The sequence below is a fragment of the Chiloscyllium plagiosum genome, unplaced genomic scaffold (assembly GCF_037043375.1).
Source record: "Chiloscyllium plagiosum isolate Xiang-an unplaced genomic scaffold, Cpla_swu_hap1 HiC_scaffold_3, whole genome shotgun sequence".
Lineage (NCBI taxonomy): Eukaryota > Metazoa > Chordata > Chondrichthyes > Orectolobiformes > Hemiscylliidae > Chiloscyllium > Chiloscyllium plagiosum.
Window position 1 is genome coordinate 70,855,958 of NW_028270141.1, and position 15,652 is coordinate 70,871,609.

Below are 15,652 nucleotides of genomic sequence, written 5' to 3' on the forward strand. Positions count from 1 at the left end.
CAAATATTAATTAATATATGCTCTGTCAGATTTTAAATTAATAATTTCTCCACATAAGTTGGCCAGGGATGGCAAAAAACACCAATATGGCTTGACTGTTAGGCAGAGCTGTCCATGGCAGAATCACTGCCATCGTGCCGAGTTTTCTATTATTTCTTAACTCTAACAAAATAGATTTTGTCCTTGATTCCTTTTGGACATGTCTTCTTTCCAGCAGGTAATGTTTTCCTTAATCAATGTTTTCCCTATTCTTCCTTTTTTCTTTCCTTCCCTGTCTTTCCTGAACAATCGATAACAAAGAGGACTAATGGTCTCTCCTCTCTCATCCTTAGCCCAATTATCTTCCACTGCTTCATCGCTGACTTTCTTTCCACTGAGATATAAAAAATTGTCTGCACATCAGTAATGTTTTCTGTGTTCAGCACCACTCACAGTCGTTAATGATGTAGCCCGTACATGTTTACAGCAGGAGCAGTATAATAGCCAGGCTTTGATTAATGAGTCAAAGCTAACAGTCCTGTCACATAGATGCCAGTAACTGAAAAGAAAAGAAAAATATGTTCATTTTCACTCAAACTTTGGGTGGGGACACTGGAGGAGAAGAGAAGAAAAAAAAATGCCTTTGTGTGAATGGAAGAGAAGTTCATTTGTTTACCTTTGGTCATCCCTGATAGAAGTTGCAGTGATGAACTCTGGATATTAAATGTGGACACAATGCACATTGTATCAGGTCATCGCTTCAGTTTAAAACTGGGACCTTTGTCACTGTTCATTGCCAGGTAGGGAATTTCTAACTGAGTGGTTGGAATTTTACCAACTTTGCGGAGGTAGGCTCTTGAGGTTGGGGATGTGTGTGGAAATTTGGATTGCAATCCTTTGGGTTGGCTCCATAACTACACAGTAAGGTAAAAACAGTGACTGCAGATGCTGGAAACCAGATTCTGGATCAGTGGTGCTGGAAGAGCACAGCAATTCAGGCAGCATCTGACGAGCAGCAAAATCGGCGTTTCGGGCAAAAGCCTTTCACCAGGAATAAAGGCAGAGAGTCTGAAGCATGGAGAGATAAGCTAGAGGAGGGCTTATCCCTCCTAGCTTATCTCTCCACGCTTCAGGCTCTCTGCCTTTATTCCTGATGAAGGGCTTTTGCCCGAAACGTCGATTTTGCTGCTCGTCGGATGCTGCCTGAATTGCTGTGCTCTTCCAGCACCACTGATCCAGAATCCACAACTACACAGACCCCCTTTTTCAGAGGAGGGCTTCTAGTGGCAGTGACTACCCAACAGTAGGTAGAAGTTGTGTAGCTGTAATATGAGAACTTGTAATGCTGTTATCAGATTAACTGTTTTATTTAACATTCCTTTTGCCAATCTGAGATTGCTTTTACTTTAAAATGTGGAATGAAGACATATATTACATTCAACATTTTAAATGTGTATGAAGCACCCTTTCATCCTAGTTAATATTTATCGTGCAGCCAAACCCTCACCAGGTTTTAATCCTTAGTCACTATTGCTGTTCTGGTAATTAATAAACTAATTACTGCTCTCATGTCTTCCAGAGTCTGACAAAATTCTTATTCCATTAATTAAGAGCATTAAAAGTTTATTATTTCTAAATGCCATTTACTAATTTTGAATGTGTAAAACGCAGTCACGTAGAGATTTTGTGATAAGATTATGAGATTTTGAATCAATGTATTTAAAAGAATTTGAGTAACCCATCTGCCAGGAAATTTAAGTTTGCTCATTTTCATACTTCCCAGCACTCAAATAACAAGATCTGAGACAACCCTGATATTAAGGCTGGTATGACTTACTAGCCATCTTTTGTACAGGAAGCTGAGATTGGTCCAAACAGAGGATAATTATGGGCCAGAAGACGGCTAGAAGGCAGACTTTTAAATTTATTTCTGTTTACTAATGAACAGGAATACTATTCTGGGTCACATGAAGAACCCTTTTGTTATCCATACTACATGCTTCCCCTCCTGCTGCCTTCCAGCTTTACCCCTTCCATGAGTACTGGTGATTAAGTTCATGGGGCCTGCTTTCCATGCAGTTGCCTTGTGCCCACAGTCTTCTCTTGTTGTTTACTGCTCTGGTAATGCATATGGCCTGGTTTGGCCATCTTGCAGGGGGAATGACATTTGACCATTAAGGCATGAACGTGCTGGTTTTGTACATTGTACCACGTCACCAATTCTCCATTAAAATCGGGGCCACTGTCTCTCTGGTAGGAATTTTCCAACATGCTGGTCAGAATTTTACCATCTTCTTGGAGGTGGGCTCTTGAGTCTTGGGATGGTGTGGAAATCAAAATTACAATACTTGGGTTAGTTCCACAATATCCAACAACCCTTTTGCTAGAGGAGGGCTTCCAGGGCAGTGACTACCCAGCAATAAATAAACAATTAACCTTTATTGTAGCACAGCGCTGAAACTATACAAATGGAACATGGATACCCCATCTCTCTCTCTCTCTCTCTCACTCTCTCTCTCTCTCTCTCTCACACACACACTCACACTCACACACACACTCACACTCACACACACACACACACACACACATACTCTCTCTCTCTGTCAGGAACTCAGCAAAGCTAAGAAAGAATTTCATGACATTATCATTTGATCTTGCCAAATCATGTAAAAATTATTTAAAATGTGGTATGCAGCACATCCACAGGCTTTTAAGCTGCTTCCCCTCCATTCAGATGCCCCAGTTGCTCCTGGCTTCTAATCACAGAATGGCAGTTGAACCTAGCAGTGTGTGATGATACTATGGCTTGAAGAGACCATATTTTGTTTTTTTTTTTGTGTGCAGAAAGGTTGAGGCAGAAAGGTGGGCGGCACGGTGGCACAGTGGTTAGCACTGCTGCCTCACAGCGCCAGAGACCCGGGTTCAATTCCCGACTCAGGCGACTGACTGTGTGGAGTTTGCACATTCTCCCCGTGTCTGCGTGGGTTTCCTCCGGGTGCTCTGGTTTCCTCCCACCGTCCAAAGATGTGCGGGTCAGGTGAATTGGCCATGCTAAATTGCCCGTAGTGTTAGGTTAAAGGGGTAAAAGGAAGGGTATGGGTGGGTTGCGCTTCGGTGGGGCGGTGTGAACTTGTTGGGCCGAAGGGCCTGTTTCCACACTGTAAGTAATCTAAAAGTGCCGGTTAGTCAGCTCAAGCCAATAAAGTAATCCAGGTCTGAAGAAGAGTCATCTAGACTCCAAACATTAGCTTGCTCTCTGATGCTGGATGCTGTCTGACCCACTGTGATCTCCAGCATTTGTTGTTTTCTGTACAGATTCCAGCATCTGCAGTAATTTATTCCAACCTGAAGTAAATGGCATGGTGGCTCAGTGGTTAGTGCTGCTGCCTCACAGCACCAGGTTCAATTCCAGCCTTGGGCAACTGTCTGTGTGGAGTTTGCGCATTCTGCTTGTGTCTGCGTGGGTTTCCTCCCACAGTCCAAAGATGTGCAGGTTAGGTAAATTGCCTATAGTGCTTGGTGCATGCAGGAGATGGGTCTGGGTGGGTTACTCTTTGGAGGGTTGGTAGGGCTGAAGGGCCTGTTTCTGCACTGTAGGGAATCTAATCTAAACAACTTATGGGACCTTAGGGTTTTTAAAAAGTTGGAGTATTAGAAGCAGCCTGATTGGCTGGGGTCAAACTCCACAGAGCTGGGATTTTTAGTTTTACATTCAGCAGTTGCTGAGGTCTTGAAGCTCGGTTTGAAAGCTGCAGTATGTCTCCCGCGGTTACTCTCTCTTGATGTCTTTTTTTCCTGCTGGATTACACAATTCCCTGTGAGACAATCTATTTTACTGAATTTGCCTTTCCCAAGGGTGTGTTTATGGGATGTTACTGTATTGGAACATAGAGTTACAGTAAAGCTAATTCTTTTCTTTTTATTTTGTCTGTATTTTTTAGCTGTAGTGTAAAAACAAAGTATGTTTTGGTTAAAGTTGACTTGTTTGACCAATCGAATTGCATCTGAAATGCAATGCCTTACATTTACCTTTAAAATAAGAAAAAGTTAGGGTCTGGGTTATCTTCTTAATATATTTTGAGAGGATTTGCATTGGTCCATAATAAGTGATTGCCTATATCTTGTGGACAGCCTCTCACTCTCAGTTCCTCCTTTCCTAGTGGAGCTGCCAGCTAGCCTTCCCAAAATCTGTTTTCTGCTGGCTGTCCTTCATTGGACAGGGTACATAGAGGTGTCCTATTAGTTGGTTAGTCCCTATAAAATTAAACTGATGAGTGCATTGATGAATAATATAAGCCCAGGACTTGGAAATTGATGCATTTTGGCAGAAGGAATAGGGAGAGGCACTATAAGGCACATTACTGAAGTCATCATGGGGACAGAGGGACTTGCGTTGTTGTGCGGAGATTATTGACCAAAACCAATTGGATTGTGAACCTTATAAATAATGGCATTGACTAAAAAAGCTTAGGTTGTGTTGAAATAAAAACAGGAAGTGTTGGAAACAAAGATGTGAAGAAGATTGGTATTGAAATTAAAACATTAACTTTTTTTTTCTACAAATAATGCCAAACTTGCCAAGCTTCTCCAGCACTTTTGGTTTTATTTCTGATCTCCACAATACTTTGCTTTTCTTTTAGCTTATGCTGAACTTTTAAAAACCTTTGGCCACCACCAAGTAAGTTTGGAGGACCTGAACCTGTTCTCAGTGGAAATTAAAAAAAGTAGTCACGATAGTCTTATCCAGGTTTCTGTCCCATTAGAGAGAGAGAGAGAGAGAGAATGTGATAGAGAGAGAGAGAGAGAGAAAGAGAGAAAGAGAAAGATGACTGGTGGTGCTTCACCCAGAGGATCGCCACGCCTCAGGTGAGGGGAGAACTTCAGAAAGACAGCCTGACACTGTTGCCACCATTCTGCATCACAAACCAGCCATCCATCAAATTGAGGTAACCAACCCCCTTTAGTTCTCTGTGGAGAAACATAATGTTGAAGGGAGATTTGTTGGTAGCGGACAAGATTATGACAGGATTTGATAAGGGAGACAAAAGAAGCCATTCCCGTTATAAGTTGCCACAGTCCTATTGGACCTTTGAGCTGCTTTCTCATTAGAGCAAGAGAGAGAGAGAGGATTGGTAAGTAGTTTAACATGTAGGTCACCACAGCTCAGGTGAGTTGAGAGGTTGAGAAGGAGAGTCATTCATGTTCACCTGAGCCAGTGTGGGAATTGAACCTACACTGTTGGTGTTATTCTGCAGTGCAAGCCAATAAGCTTTCTCCCCCCTATTTCTATGAACCAATGGTATAATGAAATTGCTTTATTCTATGTTTTAAGCTAACCCAAATACTGCCATATTCGATACTTCTTAGTATCTTTGGGTTGTGGATATCTGCACATGCATTGTTGGATGCTGAAGACTCTGTCACTCCTTCAGTACTGTAATACTCTTTATTTACATTTATATATTACAGGTTATTGAACACAGTGTATGGTGTAAAGTCTAAGAACTCTTACAAGCTTCTTCTAGACTGATTCTTTCTTCTGATCGGCTTTGATGATTAGATTAGATTACATTACAGTGTGGAAACAGGCCCTTTGGCCCAACAGGTCCACACCGACCCACCGAAGTGCAACCCACCCATACCCCTACATTTACCCCTTACCTAACACTACGGGCAATTTAACATGGCCAATTCACCTGACCTACACATCTTTTGGACTGTGGGAGGAAATCGGAGCATCCGGAGGAAACCCACGCAGACACGGGGAGAATGTGCAAACTCCACACAGTCAGTCGCCTGAGTCGGGAATTGAATCCGGGTCTTTGGCGCTGTGAGGCAGCAGTGCTAACCACTGTGCCACCATGCCGCCCATGATGTCAGCACAATACCATCATTTAAATCATTATTATTTGTATATTTCATTATTTGGCAGATTAAGTTTGCAGATTAAAGGGTTTAGGAAAGGAATTTATAAGGAACTTTAGGAAGAACTATTGAATAATTTCCAACAGAAATTAGATGGGCATTTGAGTGGAATAGTTTGACAGCATGACAAGGATGGAGGAGGGAATTGAACTGATTGAATTGGTCTGCAGAGAGCTGGCATGGGCTCAATGGACTGAATGGCCTGTTTTTGATTTTGTAAGTGGAATTTTCTGCAGAATGTAAGAGGGCCTGTCACTGGTGCTTAAGGCTGGACCCATACCCTGCTTCAGTGAGCGGTGAGACTGAGGACCACCCGTTACAGGTGGCAGCTAATTAATTGGCTACTCCTTTGCTTTCCATCGACACTACCAACTGCCAGCTCAAAGTAGAGAGGATCTCCAAGAAGATCATGCATCAACAACACACACATTTAAGTCTATGGGGTGCATTTGCATTTGCAGAACTGTATTTGAAGATGCAGATTCTATTTTGCTCAAAAAGCACACAATCTGCAGGCAGTCAATGCGGGCAGTCAGTTCATGTAACATTTTATAAATTCCTACTTTGGAAGTAGAACCAGACTGACTCAAGATTGGGATATGGGCAGATTCTAACCTCACATCTTTAATACATTGGCTGAGCTGAGGTGTTGCTTTTTTAAAATAAAACCTTAAGTTATCTTGAGAGTGTGACTTAAAAGAAGTTCTGGGATTTACATATTAATGAACCGAGACCTGTAACCCATTCTAAAATATGAAAGATTTAAGAGCAGTCTAGGTTTGTTCAATATATTGTTTCAATCGCATGACACTGTGATCTTTTGCTATAAATTCTGTGTGTTATGATCCTGCTCATACCTACCTGATCAAGGAACAGTGCTTTGAAAGCTAGTACTTCCAAATAAATCTGTTGAACCTGGTATTGCATGATTTTTAACTTTCTATTAACACCGCCTAATGCTGTCAGCCCAATCTGACAGCCAGTAGCTCAGTACAGGTTATTCTGTTATAATGCGTGTTTTACATTAGATTAGATTACTTACAGTGTGGAAACAGGCCCTTCGGCCCAACAAGTCCACACCGCCCCGCCGAAGCGCAACTCACCCATACCCCTACTTTACCCCTTACCTAACACTACGGGCAATTTAGCGTGGCCAATTCACCTGACCTGCACATCTTTGGATTGTGGGAGGAAACCGGAGCACCCGGAGGAAACCCACGCAGACACGGGGAGAATGTGCAAACTCCACACAGTCAGTCGCCTGAGGCTGTCAGCGCAAACTGGCTATAATACAATTGACGAATTGAGGATGTTGTTTGGATAACACAAACTTTCTACTGAGCGGGTATAGCGATTTTCTATTAGTGATCTTCCACAGCATGATTTTCTGTAGTGCGAGGTTACAGAAGAACACAAATGTTGCATTTTGGCAGAACGAACTGTAGTGGCTCTAGGAGCAATGGCTAGTACCGGGGTTGTAGCTAGATGGCAGTGCAGTCAAGTCGGCATTGAAAAGGGAAGAACTCACAAATTTACAGAACCAGCATTGGTAATGACAAAGCTGGCAGAGAACCTTGTCAAGCTAAAGTCTGCCAAAAAAACAAGAGACTCTCATAACGCCTATGAGGATGACCATAAGTCTTTCTGTTGTGATATCCTCATTCAGTGGAAGTTCCCCATTGCTGATAAAATGCCAGAGGGGATGTGAAGATGCCGTTAATGCCCTCTTAATTAGTCCATTGAGCTCCAGAAACATTGCCAGCCTTCTTTCCTCCCAGGGCATTCCAAAGGCTTCATAAAAGTCAGCTCTATGTTGCTATGATATCAACTTCCCAATGCCCAAGGGAAAATTCAGCTTAATACGTCTGTGCAATGATTACTGATTGTTGAGACAGACTAAGAATTACTTATTATCTACAGCCTGTGGGAAACCTGGTTGTCTCATCTTACCTAGCCTTGGTCTTTTGGTTGGCATGCCAGAACTACTAATATTAATATGTGACAGGCCATTATATGGAAATGGCCATATTCCCAGACCTTGCGGTACTTTGGGTTCAGAGGAGACTATTGTATCTGATTTGGTTACCTGTTTAACCTGATTTTAGTGAGTCCAATATTGTTTGATGTGTTGAAATAAGGGTCACTGAGATGAATTTTAATAGTGATGTCCATACGACAATAATTTTTACAGTTAAATTTCACTTTAACTCTAAGCTGGTTTGACATTCTAACAGGATTGTTCTTGTAAATCACACACTGCTGACAAACTAACTGCAGCCAGTCAATCATTCACAATGAATGCTGTGCTGAGTTATAATTCTGTAAGAATATATTCAGTTGGTCTTTGTCATCTTTATACAGGTAAAACTCTGTGTGTGGCTATTCAATGTTGAATTAGCAATGTGAATGGTTTAGAACGCCAGAACCCCAACTTGATTTATATTAGATATTAGATTACTTACAGTGTGGAAACAGGCCCTTCAGCCCAACAAGTCCACACCGACCCGCCGAAGTGCAACCCACCCAGACCCATTCCCCTACATTTACCCCTTCACCTAACACTACGGGCAATTTAGCATGGCTAATTCACCTAACCTGCACATTTTTGGATTGTGGGACGAAACCAGAGCACCCGGAGGAAACCCACGCAGACACGGGGAGAATGTGCAAACTCCACACAGAGAGTTGCCTGAGGCGGGAATTGAACCCGGGTCTCTTGGTGCTGTGAAGTAGTGGTGCTAACCACTGTGCCACCGTGCAGCCCAAATTGTTATTTTGATATGGTATTCTCCACGAGTCGAAATGTAACTTATATCCTTCAGGCTTTGTTTACATGATACCTTTTTCTAATTTGTAGATATAGGTTGTGACGTTGCCACTGCAGAAGGTAACAAAAAACTCTATATGACATCATTATTCTTATCGACTTGCTATAATGTCACCAGCTGATAAAGAATGGAGGGAGACCACTAATCACCATTGGTGCCACTTCGTGCAGTTTACCTGCTCCATTTTCATCTGATCAATACTCCTTCTTAATAAACTGCTGAAGGCCCAAGTAGTAAGAGGTTTGTTCTATCTCTTATAATGCCTCAAATTGAATGTTTTTCCTGTTGACATGCACTCCTAAAAGAAATGATAGAAATGGTGTGGCCTTTGTGACTCTTGTTAGATGGAGTAATTTGCTATACAACTCTCGCTCAGAAGGTTGTAAATTTGAGCCAGACTCCATTCTAGATCCTGGTGCGATACTGAGGAATTGCAGTGCTGTCAGCAAGCAGACATTCAACCGAGGACATGCCGACTCACTCCAGTGGCTGTAAAAGGGTTTATTTGAGGAAGAATAGAATGCTTCCCCCTATTAGCATAGATAAAATGCATTCTTCACCTTCAACCACTTATCTTTTAACAGGAAACAAAATATTTGGTCACCTTCACATTTCTGTTTTAGGATCTTGCTGCCATATTTGTTACAACAGTGACTACTCTTCTGAAGCAATTCATTGGCTGTAAAGGATTTTATACCATCCTAAGATTGTGAAAGGGACAGTAAAAATGCAAAGTTTTTCTTTACTAATTGGCATAAACGTTGAAATGTCTAAGATTTAATCATTTCTTCAATTTCTTCCTATTTCTTTACATGTGTTTCAGGAATTTAAAATGTTGTATAGGTGATCTTGTGTTTCTATTTTTCTTTCTCATGCTAATGGTACTGTTGTGATATTCAATTTTGTTTTTTGATGTTTCTGCCTCAGTGAGTTCAATTTTAATTCCTCTTTGAAGCATAACTTGCCTCAAATACTAGTGGTATTGACAAAGGAGAAAGGATGATTTTTGGGACTTTTTGCATATGTTAACTTGTATATCCTTTGATATTGTCAGAGCAATCATAGTGCAGCGCATTGTTGTCCAGGAGATTCTGCATACCAAGAATTTCAGATTATCTTCCTATTTATGTGTTGTTTTTCATTCTGAATATAGGTTCTCAATGCTTTTGCCCATTTAATTAATATGATGTATTTTTCATACAGTGTTTTCATTCTTTTTGTGTACCTATGCCCAAGCCTTTACCACTATGGTGACCAGTTTAGCTCTGGCACAGTATGTGTGACACAAATGCTTGCCATATTAGATGCTTGGTCATCCTCTTACAGCAATAAAACAGGCACTTCAATGAATTTCTAGACCACTGTAACTCAAGCTGATTTATTTCAAATGAAGCACTGTGTCAAAAGCAAATAAACACATAATTCAGCATTAAATGCTACAATCCAATTAGAAACTTCAGTGTAAACATGGTAATTATACAGAAAGCATTCACTCTGCCCAGTGTTTTGTGCTATTCTCTGTAAACCAGAAACACCAGTGATATTCTATGCGCTTAAATACCTTTACATCCAAAGTACCACCACAAATTTTCACTGAGCTTCAGTACATTCTATATTTGCTGCAGACTGATGGTCATTAAGAACTTAATGAAATTAAATGAGGTTTCTCCATCAATTCAGAAAGTATTAATAATTTCACAGCATGAGATAACGTTTAAATTATTCATTTTTTTTACATTAATTTTTTTTATTCCAGTGATACCCAGCACATACACAGCCTAGAAATTTGATTGTGATGTATGAAATGCCTCCAACATTGGGTCACTGTCTTGTTTTCAGTGAACTGCAGATTGAGAGAATCAGACCTTCAAATAAGTGAGGAAGGAAGACACCTTGGAATGGGGAGCAATTGGATTCAGATGTAGTGGAGTATTTGCTTGAGGAATGGCAGGGCTTGTTGTTTTAAAATGACATTTGACAGCATTTTGTGTTCTTTGAAAGTGAAGCCAGCCCATAAGCTATATCCAGTGGAGCATGCGCTACCTTGCTGGTTACTGCATAACAGATGACTCCTTTAAGGACTCTTTGATAGATTGCATTTCAGATTTGATTTTCTAAGCACAGTGGCAATCCTGAACACAATCTTGCGTTAAATCTTCCTAACCAGAATATGTAATGCTTGTTACAAGTATAGGCACACTAATGTTTGACCTTTACCAATTTCACAGACAAAATATATGTACTCATTTCCTATTCATAATCAGTATATTTTGTACAGAAAGAGGTTTGTTTTTCTACCCTCAGTGTGCATTCCAATTAAATAATTCAGCTGCAAGCTTTCATGAGTTTCAAGTAAGGAAGGTTATTTATTGTTTGCACTTACCCCAAATCAATGCAACATCATACAAACACGTTGTCTCTCTTACACACACACAAAACCTGGATACAAATAAAGATAGTGCCCTCTTTACAGATTAAATATAAGTCAGTCTCTCATTTATGATTTACTATCTCCTGTGTGGCAAGCTTATGGTATCTTTAGTGGACTTGATTTAAAAATTGAAGGAAGTGTTTTGGAAAGCAAAATGTTCGCAACAGGTTGAGAGATGTGTGTCTGATAGATTGATTGATTGTCCGGTGAACTTTGAAACTGGAAGAGATTAAATGCATTGGCTGCTCGATGACTTGCAGCTCATTTTAAAGCCTGGCTCTGACTGGCGACTGATGATTTTGATGGATTTGCCTGGTCCTGGAGTAAAATGTGTACAGTCCCTGAAATCACTCAGAATCACATATCTACTTGGACAGCAATACTGAGGGTCACCCAGTCTAGTTTAGATGGAGGAGGCCATTGTGATTTAATGAGTAGCTTCCCTTTCTGAAACAAGGAGACAAACTTTCTGGAATCTCCATTGTCTTTAGTTGTTGGTCCACCCTGAAATAATGTCTGTCTGTGAAGTTCCACATGTTTAATGTAGTATTCACCAGGCAGCACTTAATGCTATCTGTAGTCCTGTTGCCAAAAGTTGCATGGTTTGCATCAACCACCTGAACATCTCGTTTGTGTAGAATTTTAAAACTACAAACTGAAAGTTCATAACAGGACATGCCTGTTCATAATGAACCCATATTTCTTGCTTGCAAAATTACAAGCTTAAAGGGTAAATTACTGCCCAGATTTGTTGGACTTCAGCTTACAGATGTCAGGAGGTGTGCACCAACCATCCCATCTCACTGCCATTTCTCCAAATCAGCCCATGTTACAGCGTTACAGAAACAACCCAATGGTCTTTCAGTCCGGGAGATACAATGCTCAGTTCACCCTGTCATCACTCAGTAAATGCTTTATAATTCTTTATTTGTCAGAAATTTGAGCTGAATTTTAAATGCAGCACTTCAAACAATGAAGGCTATGTAGGGACATGCAGTTGAATTTTACCAGAAATTGGCTGTCATATTGTTGTAGTCATGGAGGTCTACAGTACAGAAAAAGGTGCTTCAGCCCATTGAGTCTGTGCCTGTCAAACACAAACAACTAATTATTCTAATCCCATTTTTCAACACTTGGCATCACAAGTGTACATTTCAATACTTGTTTAATGTCATGAGGGTTTCTGTCCATACCAACCTTATAGATTTAAAAATCACACAACACCAGGTTATAGTCCAACAGGTTTAATTGGAAGCACACTAGCTTTCGGAGCGACGCTCCTCCACCAGGTGACAGCGGAGGGCTTGATTGCAACACAGAATCCACAGCAAAAATTTGCAGTGTGATGCAACTGAAGCCATACATTGAAAAACCAATTGTCTGTCAAGCCCTTCATTTGCCAGAACACAGTGATAGCCCCACCCCTCCCATGTGCAAATCACAAAACCTTCCTCTAAAAGTTGCATTCCCGGGCTAGCTGTCAACAATGGCGATAGCCAGACAATATGCTGAAGGTGTCAGCCCCCTGCGCTCCCCATCTAAGACAGAGAACACAGGGGCCAACACCCTCAACATACCGTCCATGAGTGAATTGCTTGCCTTTTGAGCATTAGCTTACAATCACTGAATGACAACTGCACCTCAGCTCTTATCTACTTAATTTGGGTGTCAGTTAAGTCCTGTCTGCCTTGTTACACCCAATCATGCAGAAGGTGATGTTCCTCCTGCTCACTGCCCTCAACCTTCTCCTCCTCTGGAAACAGTTCTTTTTTTCTCAGCTTGTCAGCATCCATGATGTCCCCTCTTTGCCTGCTTTAGCTGTGCAATGCACAGCATGCTGGGATTACATGGCACACTCTGTCCAGAGTTTACTGCAAGGACCCCAAATCGAGCCAAACAGCACAACCTTCAGCAGGTCAATTATCCACTCCACTAGGGGACTGGAAGAAGAATGGACAGTATTGTATCTATGCTGTGTCTCAAAAGGTTACGTGTCATCAGCCATATTCAAGGTAACACTCATCCCTCAGTAACCATCCTTCTAAGGCATCTAGGTCCTCAAACACAGCATGAACATGAGAGTATCAAGGGTATAGGCATCATGGCATCTCCCAGATTAGTTGATGCACACTTGTAATGAAAAGCAGCAGCATTTTTATTTATTCATTCCTGGCTGTGGGCATGTCTGACTAGGTCAGCATTTATTACATATCCCTGTAGTAATTAAGAATCAACCACATTGCTGTAAGGATGGCAGTTTCCCTCCCAAAAGAACATTTGTGGATCGCTTGGAGAGACAGTTAGAGGCAATGAGGAATTTACAAGAGCTGGAGGGGGTGTGATGGATAGCAGTCATAGGAAGGGAAAAAACTTGCAGATATAGTCACATAGATGGGTTAACTCCAGGAAACGTAAGAGAGGTAGGCAGGTAGTGCAGGAGTCTTTTGTGGCTATCCCCATTTTAAACAAGTATGTTGTTTTGGAAAATGTAGGGGCTGATGGATTCTCAGGGGAATGTAACATGAACAGACATGTTTCTAGTATCAAGACTGGCTTGAATATAATGAGGGGTACATCGGATTCCAAGAGATCAATTATATCGGTGGACTCTCTAGTCCAAGGAACAGACAGACGTTTCTGTGGCCAGCAGCGAAACATCAGAATGGTGTGTTGCTTCCCTGGTGCCAGGATCAAGGATGTCTCAGAGAGGGTGCAGAATGTTCTCAAGGGGAAGAGGGACCAGCTGGAGATCATTGTATACATTGGAACCAATGACATAGGAAGGGAAAAGGTTGAGATTCTGAAGGGAGAATATAGAGTTAGACAGGAATTTAAAAAAGAGGTCCTTGAGAGTAGTAATATCTGGATTACTTCTGATGCTATGAGCTAGTGAGGGTAGGAATAGGAGGATAGAGCAAATGAATGCATGGCTGATGAGCTGTTGCATGGGAGAAGGATTCACATTTTTGGATCATTGGAATCTCTTTCAGGGTAGAAGTGACCTGTACAAGAAGGACGGTTAGCACCTAAATTGGAAGGAGATTACTATACTGGCATGGTGATTTGCTAGAGCTGCTCAGGGGGATTTAAACTAGGAGGGTGGGGAACTGGAACCCAGGGAGATAGTGAGGAAAGAGATCAATCTGAGACTGGTACAGTTGAGAATAGAAGTGACTCAAACAATCAGGGCAGGCAGGGACAAAGCAGAGAATGAGGTAGGACTGATAAATTAAACTGCATTTATTTCAATGCAAGAGGCCTAACAGGGAGGCAGAAAAATTCAGGGCATGATTAGGAACATTGGACTGGAATACCATCACAGAAACATGGCTCAGGGCTGGGCAGGACTGGCAGCTTAATGTTCCAGGATACAAATACTACAGGAAGGACAGAAAGGAAGGCAAGAGAGGAAGGGGTGTGCTGTTTTTGTTAAGGGATAGCATTACAGCTGTGCTGAGGGAGGATATTCCCAGACATACATCCAAGGAAGTTATTTGGGTTGAACTGAGAAATAAGAAAGGGATGATCACCTTATTGGGATTGTATTATAGACCCCCTAATAGTCAGAGGGAAATTGAGAAACAAATTTGTAAGGAGATCTCAATTATTTGTAAGAATAATAGGTTGGATTTTAACTTTCCAAACATAGACTGGGACTGCCATAGTGTTAAGGGTTTAGATGGAGAGGAATTTGTTAAGTGTGCACAAGAAACGTTTCTGATTCAGTATGTGGATGTACCTACTAGAAAAGGTGCAAAACTTGACCTAATCTTGGGAAAGAAGGCAGGGCAGGTGACTGAGGTGTCAGTGGGGGAGCACATTGGGGCCAGTGACCATAATTCTATTAGTTTTAAAATAGTGATGGAAAAAAAATAGACCAGATCTGAAAGTTGAAATTCTAAATTGGAGAAAGGACAATTTTGACAGTATTCGGCAAGAACTTCCAAAAGCTAATTGGGGTTGGAATTTCGCAGGTAAAGGAACGACTGGAAAATGGGAAGCCTTCAGAAATGAGATAACGAGAATCCAGAGACAGTATATTCCTATTCGGGTGAAAAGAAAGGCTGGTAGGTATAGAGAATGCTGGATGACTAAAGAAATCGAGGGTTTGGTTAAAGAAAAAGAAGGAAGCATATGTAAGGTATGGACAGGATAGATCAAGTGAATCCTTAGAAGAGCATAAAGGCAGCAGGAGTATACTTAAGAGGGAAATCAGGAGGGCAAAACGGGGACATGAGATACCTTTGGCAAATAGAGTTAAGAAGAATCCAAAGAGTTTTTACAAATACGCTAAGGACAAAAGGGTAACTAGGGGAGAATAGGGCCCCTCAAAGATCCGCAAGGCAGCCTTTGTGTGGAACAGCAGAAAATGGGGGAGATACTAAACAAGTATTTTGCATCAATGTTCACTGTGGAAAAGGACATGGGCGATATAGAATGTAGGGAAATAGATGGTGACATCTTGAAAAATGTCCATAACACAGAGGAG